Genomic DNA, 19,648 nt, shown 5'->3' with positions numbered 1-19,648 from the left:
GATAGTTGTGTAATAAGAGAATACACGAAGAGAATAGCGAAGGCCAGTCAAATAAGATAAAGTAAGAAAGAATGGTGGGACCCAAACAGTCGACTAAGACAAGGATCAATCAGTCTAGACATGGATTAACGAACTCGGCCAGACCCTGACATCGGTTTCGTAAACAAGGACAAAGGGTTACCTTTTAACAGAGGAGACGCATAGCAGCTGGAAATGCAAAAACACTATGTTCGCCGTGCAGCCTGAGTAAAGACAACACAAAATGGCGACTATCACAAAATGGCGGCTAGATACGGAGCAAAGTTGAAAACCACAGAACCTCATGAGTTACCGTACAACAGACTTTGTATGTATTTGAAATTCATTTTCCCCTAGGGCATTGTCACCTGGTCTGATTCAGTTTTTTTCCCTGACTATCAACAGACTTGTATGCTAATGTATTTAAGCTTGGCTTGTCCTAATTTGCTTCAAAAGGTTTTGGGTTTCCCTTTCTTTGTAGGTGGTTGATCTTGCCCTTTTTCCCTTTCTAAGCGTTCATGCAACATTCATTTGAAAAAATGTAAAGTTTCCATTGTGATTTCATTTCTGTTGCTTATTACGTTTTTTTTAGTTGCACATAATTTAGAGCAGACCTGGTTGCTTTTTTTGAAATAAGTTTTGTCATACATTTCTTTATGTTGTTGTTTTTTTCTGATTGCATTCTTTCTTTCTTTGAGTATGCGAAGTAAGAATATATTTACTAGATAGTCCAGTGACACCCTCATACATCCCTTACCCCTCTGCGTCCACAGACTATGCAAACTTGCCTTCGGGGATCAAAAAACGTGTGTGCATCTAACTGCAGTGGAAGTCTGCCGTCCTGTATGTATTTTAACTTGACAATTAACCTTCATTTTCTGGCTGCTGTGAAAAACTTGTATAAATTGGCGGTGCTTAGATTTTAAAAACAGCTCTTGGGCCTGCCAGCTACTGGGCAATATAAATGAATGTAAAGCCCTACATTAGTTCATCTTTGACATTTTATTTTAGTACATAAGCTATATCACAAAAATGTTAAGTTTTATATAATACATCATGGGGGAGAGAGTTTTGTGTCCCATATTTTACAGAATGAAAATGGTCATTTCTGGCTTTACCGCAGAGTTAAAAATATCATTAACGTCCGATCAATGGCAAATATTATTTTAAGCAAAAGCTGCACTTTTTTGGGAAATGAGATACAGAAATAACTAAGAATGTAGTTGCTCATTTCACTTGTCTTCCTAATATACACGTTTTTGACTACAGGAGGGGACGAGCAAATTTGCATTTTTCAAATCAGTGCGCTGCTGGTTGTTGTGGTGGCCCTCATATTGTGTGAATGTCATGGTGTCCTCTGTTGTAATCTCTGTGGGAAGCTCTTGGAGTGCGGTACGAGGTTGTAAAAAGTGGTTGTACCCCAGCAATAAAAATAAAAATGTACTTCCGTCAACTTCTCATGTTCAAGCGTAAATGGACATGGCCTGCAGTTGTGCTCTGTGCAAGCAAATATTTGTATTTCAAGCAAAAGTTCTTGCAGCTTTTTTAATGTTCTCATTTTACATTGCTTGTTAAACATTATGTACCTTGCATATACTGTGTGCACTGTGTTTACTGATGCTTCCAGAAATCTCATGAGTTTCCGTAATACATAATTTACACAATAACACCTGTTTACATCCATTGTAAGCAAATTTGAGTTTTTAATTGAGTTAATAACTCAGCTGAGACAGAGAATTGATGCTATTCATTTTGTGGTCTAGTTGCCACAGTGTGCTCAGGTGCACCTCAGGTAGTATAACTGTTTCAGTCATTTGCCAGCTAAAATAAAAAATGAACGATTAATGTCACTTTCTAAACTCAACGTACTGGGGTTTATATAATAAACAACTTGCCACCAATAAGAAATAACTTAATTTCTTTTAGCTTTTTGTTTTGTTTTTCAAAAATATTGATATCTGACACTTTTATCTTTGTTTAAAAAATTGTTTGGTAAGCTCAAATTTAAAGAATTCTGTATGGTGACGTTGTGATAAAAGAAAGAAACATATTATCGGACAAAGGATAGTACAGTTTTGCTAGATATTTTTAGACAACTGTATGCAATTGTGAAACTCTGTTGAGCAAATAGTATGAGTTTGATTTGGACATGTATGTTAAAGAGCTAAATAAAGCCAAATAAAAAATGTATTTTAACTCCATGTGTGCAACTCCACATGGAAAAATTTCAAGTTTTCTTTTTGCAACTTAACGTGCTGTTTTTACATCGTCTTTGCTCAACTCAATTTGAGGACTTTCAGTTTCCATTGCATTTTGTTTCAAAGAATTTTCATGTTATTTTCTTTAATTGCAAGTTCTTTAGAGCAAACATTAATGCATTTTGAAATCGCCATTTCCGTTAATGTTTTTGTGCAACAATTGCAATGCTTTTTTCCCTTCTTTGGACCATGTCAAATAACAGAAAATATATTTGCATACCAGTCCAGTGACTGCACCACACCCCACACAGGACAACTCAAACTTGCCTAGAGGGGCCAAACAAGTGTGCCCTCGTACTGTAAAGGACTTCTACCTTCCTGTATGTTTTTAAACTCCATGTAACTTTGCTTGAGAAGGTTTCAGATTTTTCTTTCTTTGCAACTGGCCATGCTGTTTTCAAACTGTCTTTGCTCAACTCTATTTGAAGACTTTTGATTCCCATTGGGGCTTTGTTTCATAGAGTTCTTATGCGTTCAGAACTCTAAATTCCATAGAAGATTTAGATTTAAACAGAGATGACTCCACGGGAGAGATCCCACTTAACAGAACAAGTTGTTCCCAGCACTGGCGGTGGCCCCGTGTCCAGTGGAAGTGGTCTCCATAGTAACTCCAAGAAATTCTTAGCAATGACCACAGACAAGTAGGGAAATTAAGTTTGATGGAAGGTCATTTTAAAGTACACATCTCAAAATTATGAAAAGACGAGCACATACTTGTTCAAGCGGTTAAAACAGTATGCAGTCATCAGTGCCTATATCAGAAGATAAGATCCTTCAGTACAAGACTAATACCATGTCTGGGCAGATTGTCTATCCACAATGTCTCTTTCAACTACACTCCCTTCAGCGAGCATGCTATCTAATTACACCATTCGAAAAAATTACAGTCTTAAATGCCTTCATATCTTCACATCTGGATTATTGTACTTTCATTTACATTGGATTACCAGTGCTACTTATCAACAAACTGCATCGCGTCCAAACTCCTGCTGCAAGGCTAGCAACTGGTATTCAATGTAGTTTTCCCATTTCCCCAGTTTTGTCCAGATTGCGCTGGCTGCCATTGAAGGAGAGAATTTTGTTTAAATCATTGTACTTGGTACATAAATTGGTTCACTAAAATTCCCCTGTCAGGCCTCTTTTCAAGTTGTCTTACCCTACCCATACTTTGAGGAGAGCTTTTTGCCTAAAACATGTAATCCTTAAATTTGCATGCTAGACAATTGGTAATAGGGCCTTCTCAGTCATAGCTGCCCACAACTGGAATATGCTCCCAGATCCACTTACAATTAATCTAATCTAATGAGGTTCAGGGGGTGACTTTAGACCTGGCCCTCTCCTTGTATTTAATTTGGAAATTGAATAGCAGCCTTACAAATTGGTTTATGTTATATTTTAGTGCCTTAGTGACTAGTGGCATGATAGATACCCTTTATAAAACAAATAAGCATACATTAATATTGAAACAGCAGCCAATAGGGGTCTGATGTATTAATAATCATTTGCAAACCAGCATGTGGAATTTGCATACTGACTGGATTGCATACAGGTTAGCAATTTTCAATGAGAACTATATACAAAGAGCTCATATTTCAGGAGGTTGCAAAACCACCTGCTAAATGGTGGGTAGGTAGGTTGCGTTTTGTGACTATCTAAGATTTGCTGAAAATACAGAGAAGGTGGCTTACTAGCGACAGTACTACAGCTTCTCTGTATTCACTTTGCCAAATTAATATATTTTTTATTTTAGAGGCACCCCATATTCATTAAAAAGACAGAAAAAAAGTTATCAATTTTGGAAGACATCACAGAACTTTGCATTGGCCAACCGAACCAACTGTCTGTCCTCTCCTTTCCCTAAGGCCATCAAGCATGGTTCCCAAAGAGTAAACTGCCCACATAAAGAGATTTACTGAACAGTCACCACCTCAAATCTTGTATCCGGATATGATCAATAGTTTGCAATCGCCATTGTGGCCAAATACCTTTGATGTGTCTTCGCAGTTAAGCAGGCGGTGCTCCTTTGGTCACCCTCCTAATTGCATGTGTGCAACAAATTACTGGCACCTTTTTGTGAGTTAGAAATCCTCGAAAAGCATTATTTGTAGTCGCAAAATTCACACTCTTGAGATTATGCTACTTTTAATTTGACTGTACAAGGTTTAAGGTAAGCTCAATACATAATCATTTGTTATCACATGGACACTTTCAGGTGGCACTTCGCATGTTGAGCTACCAATTTAAACGGGCATCTGTACAGCTGAACTGTGAATGGCATGTGGTTAAAGATATAGGGGCCAGATGTATCAAGCCTTTTTGTACTCACAAACAGGCCGATTTGCAGAATCAGCCAGTTTGCGAACAGAAAAAGCACTTTTCCTATGAATTAAATGCCTAGGCATTCACAATTTAGGTAATCATTATTTTTTGTGATTACCCAAATTGCGAATGCAAACCGGGAATCGCAATTTGCGAATCCCTATTGCGCATGTAAGAAGCCTTTCCTAAATGCGAACTGTGCATTTAGGAAACGCTAATTACCATCAACTTCTAGTTGATGGAACCATGTGCGAATGTTGAACAATACGAAATAAATGCATTTTGTCAAAGTGCAATGTTGTGCACACATGCCCGTAAGGCATGTGTCCCCTTTAGATGTGCACTATTTACATTGCTTCAGGGGGGCATTAGACCACCGGGCACCCTTGGATTTTCATTCGCTAATTTGCAGTTACCAATTTGGTAATTGCAAGTTAGAAAATGCAATACCATTCATTCCTATGGGCCTGTAGGCACATTGGAATGAATGGAGTCATACTACCTAATCGATATTTGTTATTTACCGAATCACTATTAGGTAATAATAAGAATCGCAATATAATATGCGATTCCAAAATAGTGATTCGGTAAAAATCGCTATTTTAGAATCGCAAGATTCTATTTTTTTTTATAAATCTTTTTATTATTTTAAACATGGAAAAAGGAATAGACATATCCGGTGCCATACATACATACATTGATAATAGGGTGAACTGGTACGATAGCAGGATAAACGTGGAGCAACAGAAGAATCCCTGAGAGGCCCGCGCTATTGAGTACAGAATAAGATTTGCAACAGTACGATCGATAAACGTTTAAATGCGGACTCTCAAGACCCTCCCACCCTTAAAATCAAAACAGCAGGAGAATCATGGCAACCAGACACTAGAATTTAAGGAACAAAATCAGGATATTTCAACAATATTGATAGTAAAGGAAAAACTAAAAAGAAATTGAAAAAAAGAAAAACCATATGAGCGATAACAGAAAGAAAACAATAAACCCATCCCCCCACCCTGCACCCCTGCAAACGGCTATCGCCTAACCCCCAGTAGCAGTGTGCCTGTCGCCCCAACTAACTAGGTTCCAAAAGTGGAAAAGAGAAAAAGTGGGGGAGGGCATTTCCATATGAGCTCCCGGTCCCCTTCCTCCCCGCCAGAGACTAGCACCCCCTAAGATGAAAATTCAATAATATCTAAAATCACAAAGAATAAATTAGGGGGAGCCGTAATGCACCGCCCAACCTCCGGTGGGACCAACAGCCACTACTTTTACATCCAGTAGGGCCGTAATACCAAGTACAGTCAATCACTCTCAGCCCTGGCCTTTCCGAACCATTATGTGAACCCCTCCCGGTGGGACCATTACTTCGATAGGAGAAGCAAAGTGAAAAAAAGAGTCTGAGTAAATGCAGTACAAAACAATTCAAAGTCAGCAAGTTCTCAAGGACTTCAGCAGCACAGGAACACTCATTCATGGACGGATAGTTCCAACGTATTTTCCTCCAAGATCGTACAGCCACTGAGGAGGGAAAGGATGGGACAGAAGTCCAAGAATAATCACCCACAGGATTCTCCGGGAGGGGTACGCAAATCGATTCTCCCAAAGTCAGTGATAATGGTAGATATGTCAATTTGTTCAAAACGCTGGGTTCAGGATTTTCCAGGAGACCATCTTAGGGATGCAGCTCAGCTTGTCGCACAGGGTCCTCATTCAGAATCAAGATATTTGTCATTGAAATCATAGCTTGCGACAATACCTGAGTTGTAACAGGGTCCGGTTCCACGCCCTCCATCTCCAATAAGCCCGTCATTATTTTGTTAATCAAGGCATCCACATGTGAATGGAGTGCCCCGATGGCTGCCAATACCGTCTTCAGCGACGGCTCACGCTCCATCCGGTCCATTTCTCCAACGCTCAACACGATCACGTTCACTTCCCCCGGGGAGCCCGGTTTCCCCGGGGGGGGACAGGCAGGAGCGGAGCGGACAGCGTCGGAGGGCGACTGATCGGTTTCTGCGACAACCATATGTATCTCGCTTCTGTGAGCAAAGACCCTGACCCACCGAACCCCGGCCGGACTCCACCGGGTCCGCGGACCAGGGACCTCCACCCACGGACACTGTTGTGCCACGTCACTCCTCCCTCGGTGTTGATCAGGCAAGATGAGCGCCGTCAAGATCGGGCAAAGAAAAAACCTCCACTGCGGTAGACCGGACCCTGAACGGATCTCACGGCCGATGTTGTTCAACTACGACACGGCCAGATCAAAAACTCGAGGCCTCGGCTCTCCTGCTGGAGTAGGCCGCAAACTTCAACTCGACGCAGCTCCGTCACCCAAGCAAATTAAGTTTTCAGAATTGCACCATCGGAGTGAGCATCGGTTCATCCACACAGAGGTCGGGCGTTAACTCAGGATTATCGACAGGATCATCTGGCAGGATACGGAGGTCGGTGGACCGGGAGCCTAAGCTGCCATCTTGGTTGCTAGCGTAGCTCCTCCCCGAATCGCAAGATTCTAGGCACATACATCTGGGCCCTAAATTCTTACCCCATCATTGTAGTTTAAGCACAGCACACTGCTTATAATATTGTGATGTAGGGAAACACTCTATGTACTAAGAAAATGCATTAACAATAATGGAAAGTTGATAATCCTATTTAAAACCTTATCATACCAGGTTTTTCCAAAAGAGAAGTCTGTTCATTCCACCAGATGTGATAAGGCATGAAACAAATAAGATGGAATATATTAAACCAGGAGAGTTGTTTTTCATAATTCCCAGCCTCACCTTGTGACAAATTGTTTTCTCAAGATCTATCTCTTCTTTTTTTAACAGTATTTGGAATAACTTAAATCAAACATGCATGCAAGCAATTGCCATTAGAATCCCAGGAATTATGTGACTCCATCGCCGACTTTTTTCAGGAAAAAATCGCTAAAATCTACGCAAATTTCCCAGCTGTAGACATAAACAACATCCAACTAAACAATAATTCGGAAACCCCCTCTTAACAAATTGTGCCATGCTCAATCAATTCAATCAGGTCTCACTGGTAGAGACAAGTAAACTATTATCAGCTGCCAAATCTGGGTCCCCTCAGGATCTATGTCCAGCTGGTACGATGGCCCTGATCTCCCCACTTTGTGCCCCAATATTTCAATGCATTTTCAATGCCTCAATTGAGACTGGTCTCATCCCGGAGACTTGGAAAGAAGCTGTCGTACGGCCAATCCTGAAAAAGCCATCTGCAGATCCTCTGGAACTGTGTAATTACAGGCCGATATCTTTGCTACCCTTATTAGGGAAATTATTGGAAGCAAATATAAATACTCAACTCAGTCAATATCTGGAAACAAATAACATACTCGACCCATCTCAATCAGGGTTTCGACGGGGTTTCAGTACTGAAACAGCTACGCTGGCAATCACCGACTCACTAAGACGCACCCTGATGCTGGGGGCTCTTCTATCTTGATCCTTTTAGATCTCTCTGCGGCCTTCGATACGATATCTCATCGGAGGCTAGCAGAGAGACTAAGTGAGTGTGGTATCGGAGGCTCTGCCCTAGAGTGGCTGAGAAACTTCCTACAGGATAGATGGCAAACCATCATGCTTGGCCCCTATGTTTCCAAACAAAAGTTCCTACAGGATAAGGGGGTACCACAGGGCTTGTGTCTCAGCCCCACCCTATTTAATGTCTATTTAGCTCCCCTGGCCAAGGTGATCCAGTCGTTCGGCTTTGAGATTGTCTCTTACGCCGACGACACGCAGCTACTATTCCCAATCGGTAAAAACATCACTGAAGAGAAACAACGTTTTACGGGTGGTATGCTGGCGATAGCAAATTGGATGAGGGAGCAATGTCTCCAACTTAACCCGGAGAAAACTGAGTTAATGCTGTTGGGGAATTCTGCAGGCCTGTGGACAGCAGATTGGTGCCCCTCCCCCCCCCAACTGGGACTAGCACCAACACCCTCTACCTCAGTAAAAAACCTGGGAATCCAATTGGATGCCAAACTAGACATGAAAGAAAATGTGAAAAACATTGCAGGCTCATGCTATTATAATCTACGCCAACTACGCAGAACTATCCCCTATCTTCCCCTGGAGCACCGCAGAACAGTAGTGCAGGCAATGATAGGAAGTAGGCTGGATTATGGCAATGCCTTACTAGCAGAGGTAGGAACTTCTACTCTATCTAAGCTGCAAGTAATACAGAACACCGCGGCCAGAATGGTCTTGAACTGCCCCCCCCCCGGAACCCCCTCCCTTCCATTGATCAAACAACTGCACTGGTTGCCAAACCAAAAGCGCGCCATGTTCAAGATCTGTTGTCTGTCTTTTAAGGCCCTAAGAGGGGAAGGCCCAGCATATTTTAGGGACAAACTTGTCAAGCACACAAGCGAGTGCAACCGAAGATCAAATACCCTTGCTCTCCTGAATATACCTCGAATCCGGCGCACTCGCACAGGCGGCAGAGCTTTTTCATTTATAGCACCAAAGTACTGGAACTCGCTTCCAGTGTCACTGCGAAAATCCCCAACCTACCTGATCTTCAGGAAGCAACTAAAAACCTGGTTGTTCTGAACTTTCTAATCTCTGGATTTCCCCCCTCTCTGGTGAGCGCTGAGATGCCCCTGGGTGAGTCATGCGCGATAAAAGAGCCATAAAAAAACTAAAAAAAAAAACTAAACACTTTAAGTAAGTGTATGATGGAAAAACAGGACTGTAACCCAACAGTCCAATTAATTTTACACGTCTCAGAGTGCACTCACTGAAATATGATGTAGTGAGATTATTATTGACTGAGAAACAAGGAGACTTGTGCTGTGGAGTTAGGACTCCTACTTCACCACATTGCTTGATCATGGTCAAACCATGTGCTTTTTATGTTTTTGTCCATTGAATTGCCTAAATGTGATAGAGGTGGACAAGCCACAGAAGGCTTGAATTGTATGCGTGGCTCTGGCTCAGCATAAGGTTTTTTGTGTCCTTGAGCACAAAACAAGCCAAGCTTTTGTATGTCTTCTGCCTGCCACCTAGAGTCACACCTCGGTCACTAAGAATTAAAGACAAAGAAATGTTTGATGTAAAATAAGAGAGAAATAGATACCCATTTAGTGGCTGATTAGCACAATGTCAAACGAGACAACTTGAGTTCATTACTAGCTACCCCACTTGACAAAATCATGTGATCCTCCGCCATTCTTCTATTTCACCTTGCCTTCTTTTCCTTTAATATAATATATGAGAGCATCTTGAAATATGAGATCAAGATGTGCTTTGAACAAAAACTGTTCTTGTCTTTGAGTTAATGTTCACTTTCACTCATTATTGGACCTACATGAATCAAGTTGTATTTCGGAACAAACAAGGTATTTAGGTGAATTAATGAATGAACTACATAAGAAACTGATGAACTACATCCATCTTCTTGAATAGAACACTGTTAGTTTTAGGAATACATGGGTGAACCCTCAAAATCCATAAATAAATGCTCTGAATGCCAGAAATGTGTTAGTGAAAAAAGAAGTCTCCCCCTGCATTCAAGAACCCACACTGGGGAAAAAACTTATCATTGCTCTGAATGCCAGAGGGTTTTCCGTGACCAAATTGGCCTCACTCAGCATACAAGTACCCACACTAGGGAAAAACCTTTTCAGTGCTCTAAAGGCTAGAAATGTTTCAGTGGAAAAAAAACGTTTCGCTCAACATACAATAACCCACACTGGCTAAAAAGCCCTCTCAGTGCTCTGAATGCCAGAAATGTTTCAGTGTCCAAAGAAGTCTCACTCAGCCTCAAAGATCCAACACTGGGAAAAAACCATATGAGTGGTCTGAATGCCAGAAATATTTCAATGACCAAAGCGGTCTCACTAAACATACAAGAACCCACACTGGGGAGAAACCTTATCAGTGCTCTTAATGCCAAAAACATTTCAGCCATAGATCTCTTACTGAACATGTGAACACTGGGGAAAAACCCAGACTTACTAAACATACAAGAATCCATACCGGGGGGAAACCTTAACAGTGCTCTGAATGCCAAAAATGTTCAGTGAAAAAGGCACTCTTATTCAGCATATAAGAACCCACACTGGTGAAAAACCTTATCAGTGCTCTGAATGCCAAAAATATTTCAGTCCCCAAAGCAGTCTCGGTCAGCACACAAGAACCCACGCTCGGAAAAAACCTTATCAATGCTCTGAATGCCAGAAATTTTTCAATGGAAAAAAAAGTTTCACTCAACATACAATAACCCACACTGGTTAAAAAGCCCTATCAGTGCTCTGAATGCCAGAAATGTTTCCGTGTCCAAAGAAGTCTCACTCAGCCTACAGGACCCCACACTGGGGAAAAAAACCTTATCAGTGCTCTGAATGCCATAAATGTTTCAATGACAAAATCAGTCTCACTCAGCATACAAGATCCAACACTGGGGAAAAACCATATGAGTGGTCTGAATGCCAGAAATATTTCAATGACCAAAGCGGTCTCGCTAAACATACAAGAACCCACACTGGGGAGAAACCTTATCAGTGCTCTTAATGCCAAAAATGTTTCAGCCATAAATCTCTTACTGAACATGTGAGACTCTACACTGGGGAAAAACCTTATCATTGCTCTGAAAGACAGACAAGATTGAGAGTTGAAATTGTTACAAGCACCATAAGCATAACACACACGATCCGAAATTATCATCAGTGCTCTGAATGCCAGAAAAGCTTCAATTTTAAATACAATCTCACTCTACATGAGCAAACAGACACAGGGAAAAGTGAATGACAGAAATACCTTTCTAACCATGAGAGACTCCACACTGGGGACTGCCAGAAAAGATTCATTCAGAAAAGGTATCTCATTCTTTATCAGAGACTCCACAGTGGCGAAAAACGTTTTCATTGCTCCGAATGCCAGAAAAGCTTCTATCTGAAAGCCATTCTTATGTAACATGAGAGAATCCACACTGGAGATAATCCTTATAAGTCCTCAAAATGCAAGTAAACTTGTGGTTACAAATTTCTTCTCACTTCACATGAACAAATTCACACAGGGAAAAAGCCTGATGGATGTTCTGAATGTTACATAAGGTTTAGTCTCGAATACAGTCTCATTTCACGTGAGAGAATTTACTCCTGACTAAAGTCTTATACATGCTCTGAATGCCAGAAAAGTTTCAGTCAGAAAGTCAGTCTCACTAAAAATGCATCCACACCCGGTGAATAGGAACCCGGATCCTGAGTTGCAGAACATCTTCTAATGTAGTGTAGTTCCTATATTCCTATTAGGCTCTGCGTATTGGAATAATATATCCTATAGATGTGACATAGGACTTAGGTCGACTAGGTCTCTATCGAATATATTAAACTTAATAGTGAGTGCCAGCTAGCTCAGAGGTCACTAGAAACTTTCTCGAATAATCAAGAATGTATTAGTTTCTGACAACCGCATAAACATAACAACTTTGTTTTCCAAGAATAAGAAATGTATCTCCAGAGTCGCAGAAACAATAGATAGATATTTCACTTAGTCAATCGTGCATGCTTAGTTTCACCAGAGGTGCAGAGAAATAGAGAAACGGGCGTTTTCAATAAAATTATTTATTGAACAGTCTTCTTTCTCATGCAGAAGAAATTAACTGCTGCAATCGTAATACTGGTTGCAAAGTACAATGCGTACAGTAAGAAGAGTTATAAAATAATACTGTAAAAGCATGGTATGGTTTCTAAGCCCAAAAATACATACATAAATAAATAAATACTGAAAGTACTCAACTGGTGCTTCTAAAATACGCCTACCCCGATGTACCTAATCTAAGTTAAGTACGAGGAAAGTGTGGTGTATCATAGGTTTAGTATTCTTTGCCAAGAATCTATCCAAGATTTCTCTTACGGTCTAATCAGCTCCGTACCTTGTTTTAGAATGAAGGAGGTCTGGTATCTCTCTGTCCCGGGACTTGATTTCCCAACACCCCGTAAGGAGAGCTTGAAAACACTGGATCTGGATTTCTCGGCTTGAGAAAAGACAGCGTCTCTCTCAGTGCGTCTGCTGGAGGGTCAGCTTCCTTCGGCACTTGCTGTAGCGAGCTGCGTCGGGCAAGTAGATAGTCTAACTGCTCCAAACCACTGTGTGTTTGCTAAGGCAAGTGTGGGCATATTTATACCTTGAAGGTGCTGAGTTTGACGTAAGGTTGGACATAATAACATCATCAAAGAGTCTCAGTTCTTTGAAACCTCCATGAGTTCTTGGACAAATCAATATTCAAGCAAGGGGAAGTCCCTAACTGCTGAAGCTGAGTTTTCAAAGAAATCGTTGTGGATATTCGGAACTAGTGGAAGTAGCCATGCCGTATTTGGACTGCACAGGCTATGTCTTAATATGGTTATGATTTCTATGCCTATATAAGGATATGGTGATTTATACCTATATAAGGGCATGAATTGGGAAAATTACATTAGGGTCCTATAAGGGTACATAACACGAATGCAACCTCACTTTACATAAAGAGCGAAAATTGTAGTTGCAATAGGCTTAATCAAAAAAATCTTGCAAGATAACTTATGCTGCCCACATGCAACCTCTGGAGAAATATCAGGGTTTGAAAGAATCAACTATTGCCACAAAATCTGTAATTTATGTATCGGAAAGTTACAATACTCTCAAGGTCTCTACTTGACTCAGAAATGTTAGTGCTTGAAAAAAATCAACAAATTGCCACACAATTCACAATATGAATGTATTAAATGTTTTCAACCCCAAAGGTTTCCACTCACCATTGTTTGTTAACATATGTTTTGTACACTTGTTAACATTATTAAATACTAGCAGCCCGTCCCGACCTTGTCCGGGAGCTTTCAGGCTTCCCCCTACCCCCGCCTGCCCCGACATTGCCCAGCAGCCCGTGCCCCCGCCAGGCCCGTCCTCCGCCTGCCCCGACCCTCGTGTGGCCTGAGTCAATTCCCGTCCCCCCGCCTTCCCCGACCCCCGCCTGCCCCGACATTGCCTTTTGGCCGTTCCCCGCCTGGCCCGACACCCGCCTGCTTACCTTTTCCGGCGCTCCTGAATTCACAGCTCCTCGCTGCTCTGCTCCTCACCGCTTGTCCGCCGCCGCTCCTCCCCCGTACCATGTCCGCCTCTTCGTGCTGCTCTTCACGTGACCGCTCCTCCCTCGCGCCATGGCCGGAGCTTCTCTGACGCCGCTCTGACACCGCTCCTCGACGTGAGCACGCGCGTCGCGGCCGGTGCTACTTTGGGGGGGACTACTTTTTTTTAAATATTATTTTTTAAATAAGGTTTATTTTTAAACTTTATATAGCCTATAACCATCTACACACCCTGACGATTTCTACGGTGTATCGGGTGTGTAGATTGGCGCAGTTGTTCCGGAGTTTACCCGCCTCAAAGCCTGAAACTTTCTCCTTTATTATAGTAGTATAGATAGAATTTTCATCATAAGATACAACAGCAGTAAAACGTAACAAACAAATTACGTTTGATAACCCTCTTTCTGGTGGATACTCCTTTACCTGCAGATTCCTCACCTGGTGAATATTCCCCAGGAGCCAGACTGAATCCTGAAAGTTGAGAGCAGTATTGCTGCACCTTCGTAGATGACTTTGTGCAGTTCAGTGTCAACATCATTCTGCTCCAGAAGTGACGATCGGAGCCGCATATAAGCAGTACCCATGAGAATAAGCCCTGGGGTCCGAGGGTTTCATTATCTCACTGGCCAGTATCACATATGCAGGCCCTAGGCAGATGTTAATTCACCATTTGTATCATGAGTTGACGAGGCCTTTTCCTTTCTAATAACTCAAATTGTATTCTCAGCAGGTAGTGTATATATACATTTGTGAGTGATGCAGGTGTGGTGTTCAAGGTGAAAGTGATATGATAGATCAATCTGATCCACATATACACAGAAACAGGGCTGAACATTACTTTTTACAATACAAGTTAAGCATAGCTGATTCTTAGAAGACATAGTTCATGTGAAACAGTCCCTGTATAGTCGATGTTTCAACCATTCTAGTTAATCAGTTAATTATCATGGTCTCATCAGTACATTAGCTTGCCATCTCTCACGTATACTGCTCACACAGTATTCAATACTCGTCAGTACGGGATTTTCTGTATCACAGGCCAGCATCCCAGGATGATGTCAAATTCAACGAAGCAGTTCCAGCGCCCCATTCGCTTGGCCAAACACCAGAAGCCATTGAATCTTCTGCTTGCTTTCAAACTAGTTTGAGTCTGATCCGTCCTGATGAGATCCTCGTAATTGGCTATGTTGTCCGGGAGAAGCTGCACCAGTCCTCCTCTGATGGTGTGCAGGAATGCCATGAGCACAAAGCGAAATGTTTGCAACTCCCAACAGATTGATGTGGAGTCAGGCTTCTTCCTGTGACGAGGGTCTTCTAATCTGCACCTCTCCTGTATGGCCTTCTCAACCCAGAAGTGATGCATCTGCCACCACTGTTAAATCTGGGTGGAGTAAGGAGAGGAGTCTGTCGCTGGCACAATCTCAGTTGCTGGACAAAATGTTAGATTCTTAATACAACAGGGTGTCTCTGTGTCAGGAAGGACACAATAAAGAGGTTTTGCGGCTGCGCCCGCTGTAGCAGCAGGTTACTCAGTGGAGTGTTTTCCCTAATGTCGTGGACATTGTCTTTGTGCGCCATGTCCATGAAAGAACTAGCATACCTGTTGGGTTTGCAGTGGGGTCTGGCATTAGCAGAGTTGACAAACCCTACTGTATCCACTGAGGGGAGAACATTTTTGATGAAATTGCTTGGTGGAGGCAAACAGGTCCAAGAAATGTTCTGTGGCTCTGCTTTCTTTATATCTGTCTAGGGCTTAGTCCTCTTTCTTGTTTAAAAGACACAGCCATTGAACGGCAGGTCCATTAAAGATGCTTAGATGTCTTCAGAGAATCCTATATACCTATATCAGTTAATGCACTGAAGTGCCACACTCGTGTCTATCGCCTTACCCAAGCAGTCAACCATGTCCAAGCCACAACGAATTACAAACTTTGCAGCAACACATCCATCTTGAATTGCTTTTATTAGTGTCACTGGCAGAGTTTGGGCCAATGTAGGCCACAGGGCATGATTATATTGGGAAGCATAGTCATTCAGACCCTCTAGGATACGGTGATGTACTTAAAAAAATCTCTAAATTACCAGTTTTTTAACAAGCCTGCGCTTTCCACAAAAATCCCTGTGAATGCAACCTCCTGCTTGTATTGGTCAAGCGCTCAACACTGGGCCAATTAAAAAAGGAGAGGTCTCAGCAGCAGGCAGGTGAGGTGTTCTGTGTTTACTTACTCCTCACCTGCCTGCTGTTTTGTATTCTTTTGGAGGGCCGCAGTCACCACCACCTGCCGCTGGACTGATGGACCTTCCTGGCTGCACCCTGGACTCTTCTGTAGCTGGAGGGGAGATAACACTGCACGTTTGAAACCGGGGCACCGAAAAGATGTTTACTTAGGTTTTCCCAGCCTGATGCAGCAGTGCGCATCTGTATCCTGCAACTTGTCTTGAATTTTGAATTTGAATGCAGATTTGTAAAGCGCATAGCTACCCTGGGGCGTCCCAGCGCTGACAATCAACCTGAAGCTTTTCAGAGGGGGAAGTAATAGAGAGGAGTTATGTAAATGTAAATGTAAATGTAGTTGAGCTTATATAGCGCACAGCTACCCGCAGTGGGTTTGAGGAAATATGAATTTTTATAGTCAATTGTGTCCCCTATCGTAGACCCCAACGGCTCCATGTACGTGCTACAAGTACATGTATGTTCCCTCCACTTCTAGCTATGAGGACGCAAATACATTTGCGTCCAACGTTAACATGTCCTCTTTCAGATCCACCATGAATGGGTCGAATATTCCGTTCCTAAGTATGCCTTGCCACCGTCTTTATGTGATGCACTTTTCACGTTTTTCAGCCCTGGCATACTAGGCCCTGATTTCTGCCATCGAGCCTTTTCCTGCCTTCTGCCTCTGGATGCTACAGCCTGGACCTGCATCCATAACCCTGAACTTTGTCTTACTCCCTGCGCGGCTAACGGTGCCTGGCTCGGCCTGTTTGCCTGCCAAAAACTGTATTCAGCCTTCAAGTTATCTGCTCCGCTCCTCGAAAATACATTCTTGTCTAGTAATTTTAGGTAAACATCCTTCCAGCTGCAGAGCAAAGGGCCCGGCCTCACTGTCTCTGTGCAAGTAATTCATAGCTCCTGTTACCATGGTAGGCCCATGCCCCCTCGCATCTCATGTAGACACGTAGACGCTTATACACGCACTAACAGTCAGTATAGAATAGCCTCTGCCCGAGAGACCTTTCCTTCCGGATAGTACAGTTCCTCAAACATAAGATATTAGATACGATTTGGGATTAGGTTGTTCTGACATCCCAGACTTCTGTCTCCTCATGTGAGGCTAAATGTCAAGTCCCCTGCACCCTCTAGTTCCACGTCAATCACACGTCATGCTGCTGCGCGCGCATCTCTGCCATATATTTCTGCTGACACTGCAGGATTCTCTTATGGATCCGCCTACTTGTGACACCATTATGTGACGTTTCTAGTATACGCCTTGTGCACGCCTACTGTTATGCCTTTTTCATTACGTATGTGTGTTCTTATCTCTCCTCTCAGCTGTTACGCCTTCTGAATCCATCACCACGAAAATTCATTGACTATATATATGTTAACCTGTCAATAAAGTATTGTCTATCCCTTCCCGAACCTTCGTGGTGACGGATTGCGATCTGCCTGGTTCGAACCAATTCCTTTTTAAGGAATAAAACCCCTTTTAAAACCTCAAATACCACGGATTCTGCCTCTTATTTTTTCTGAGTTATTCTTATTGAACTTTACCGCATAAATTAAGTATAGGTAATTTAAATTTACCACAGGTTTCCCGGCGCTTGCTTAGGGAACCCGTCCTGATATTCCCCTGTGTGATAGCCCCAGCGGGTATCCACAAGGTGAAAGTCAGGCATCCCGCCGCGAGGGGCCGTTGTGGAGATTAAGCAAGCTATTGCCCAGAGTCGCAGAGTGTGAACCCGTGAGTCGAGAAGGCACCGGAGCGAGAATTATCGAGTCCATGGAATTTTTAGCCCAAGACCCGCCGAGGCGGGGAATTGAACCCTGGTCCAGGACCGATCTCAGCGTCCGGGTCTGCTGCCTCCAACCCCTGAGCCACACTTCTCCATCCTGAGCCACACTTCTCCATGGGAAGAGCCATGTTTTTAGTTGCCTGCGAAAGGCTAGTAAGTTGTGTTCACTTCGGATGGAGAGTGGGAGGGAGTTCCACAGCTTTGGAGCATTGTAAGAAAACAGTCGCCCCCCAGAGCGGGCCTTTCTTATTCTGGGGACGCTGGCCAGAGAGAGGGAGTCTGATCTGAGTTGTCTGTTCGAGTGATGAGGTTTGACGAGAGATCTCAGAATAGGCGGGCCTCTGCCTTGTAGTATTTTGTGTGAGATGCAGAGGGTCTTAAATGTGATCCTTTCCCTAATCGGGAGCCAGTGTAGGGATCTGAGGGCTGGTTTGGCAGAGTATATAGATTTGGTCCCGGTCAGGAGTCTCGTGGCGGCGTTTTGGGCGCATTGCAGTCTGTTGATGACCGATGCGGGTGCCCCTAGATAAAGAGCATTTCCGTAGTCCAGTCTGGAATTAACGAGCCCCTGCATGAGCAGTTTCTTGGATTGAAAGGGGATCAAGTGAAGGATTTTTCGCGCTGTCTTAATAAGGCCGAAGCATGTGCCGGCGGTTTTTCTGGCCTGGACTTTAAAATTGAGGTCTTGGTCCAACCAGATACCTAGGCTTTTAACTTTGGACTTGGGGGTGGGGGGTGATCCCATGCAGGGTGGCCAGGAAAGGGATGGGGGGAGTCTGCGTGTGTTTCCTAGAAGAAGGATCTCGGATTTCTCCCCGTTTAGTTTCAGGCGCGATTCGCACATCCATTGAAAGATGTCCTGGAGGCATGCTGACAAGTTGTCCAAGTTGTCTGTGCTTCTATTTCCTCGTCCGGGGCCTTAGGTGACCTGGGTGTGAAAATAGAAGGGAGCATATAGAAGGGAGCATGGGCCTAATCAAGGGGGGCAAATATGATAAAAATCGGGCCCACCTGGCCTATGGTGGTAAAAAAAAAAAATTGTGCCCATAGGGCAGTACATTAATGCAGGGCGTACCTCCGACGAGCTCACGGCAGGCACAGGGGGCTAATAATTTTTTTAATGAGCCAACTGCTCATGGGGAACGAGGCTGGCCCAGAGGGGCGAAATTTTACTGAAGGTTGGGCCTACCCAAAGTTTCGGTGCTCCCACCACCCCTCAAAAAAGCCAGGTTGAGTCACTGGCATGAGGCCCTTTGGTGGCTCCCGCACACCCCTTTTTGTAGAGTGTTGGAGGGTAGAATCTGGTGGTTCAGGAGCTCCTTGGCTGTCTGGTAACTACAATACACACATGCTGCTGCAAGGCTCCGGTCACTTCTGTACACTTCTGGGGAGATAGTGCATATGGTAAAACTCAGAACCTTGTGGGCTGCAGTCATATGTCTGTCCTATCTATCTTAAAAAATACTTCAAAGTATAAAAATGGGTCTCCTTTCCAGTAGTAGCCCAGCAGAAACTTGCCAATTTGCATTGGAGTTCTGTGTTTTATTGTGTTTCCAAATATTTAATTTTGGGGATATTTAAGTGAGTACAATTTATAACAGTATTCCAAAAGCCATTCCAAATAATAATGTTTTTTGAAGGCGGGGGAGTGTTGATTGTGATTTTGGGCCCTTGCATTCATGCTTCATCCTTTTTACATCTTGAGTTGTTATGCACACACGGCATTCCTGTTTAAACTGTATCCTTTTTTTTGGTGTTTTTAAAAACCTTTTTCAAGAACCTGAATTGACGAGGTTTCCCTTCTCCATTGAGCTGTTTTAACCCTGCATTTGTGGATCTGTTGCAAACTGTTCTATGTGTTCCATTCTTTGGCGCCACCAGAGTTGCATAGTGCTTGTTTCAGTATTTATTTCCTGTTTTTGTTGAG

The 19,648-nt window shown here is 43.0% G+C and overlaps 1 pseudogene; it reads left to right on the top strand.

The window, feature by feature from the left end:
* The first annotated feature begins 2,792 nt into the window (after positions 1–2,792).
* On the top strand, positions 2,793–14,983 carry LOC147737385 (uncharacterized; annotated as a pseudogene).
* Positions 14,984–19,648: the final 4,665 nt, after the last annotated feature.

This window comes from Lissotriton vulgaris, chromosome 1_1 (assembly GCF_964263255.1).
Source record: "Lissotriton vulgaris chromosome 1_1, aLisVul1.2, whole genome shotgun sequence".
Lineage (NCBI taxonomy): Eukaryota > Metazoa > Chordata > Amphibia > Caudata > Salamandridae > Lissotriton > Lissotriton vulgaris.
Note: the sequence above shows the minus strand (reverse complement) of the source record. Positions and strands in the feature narration are given on the sequence as shown.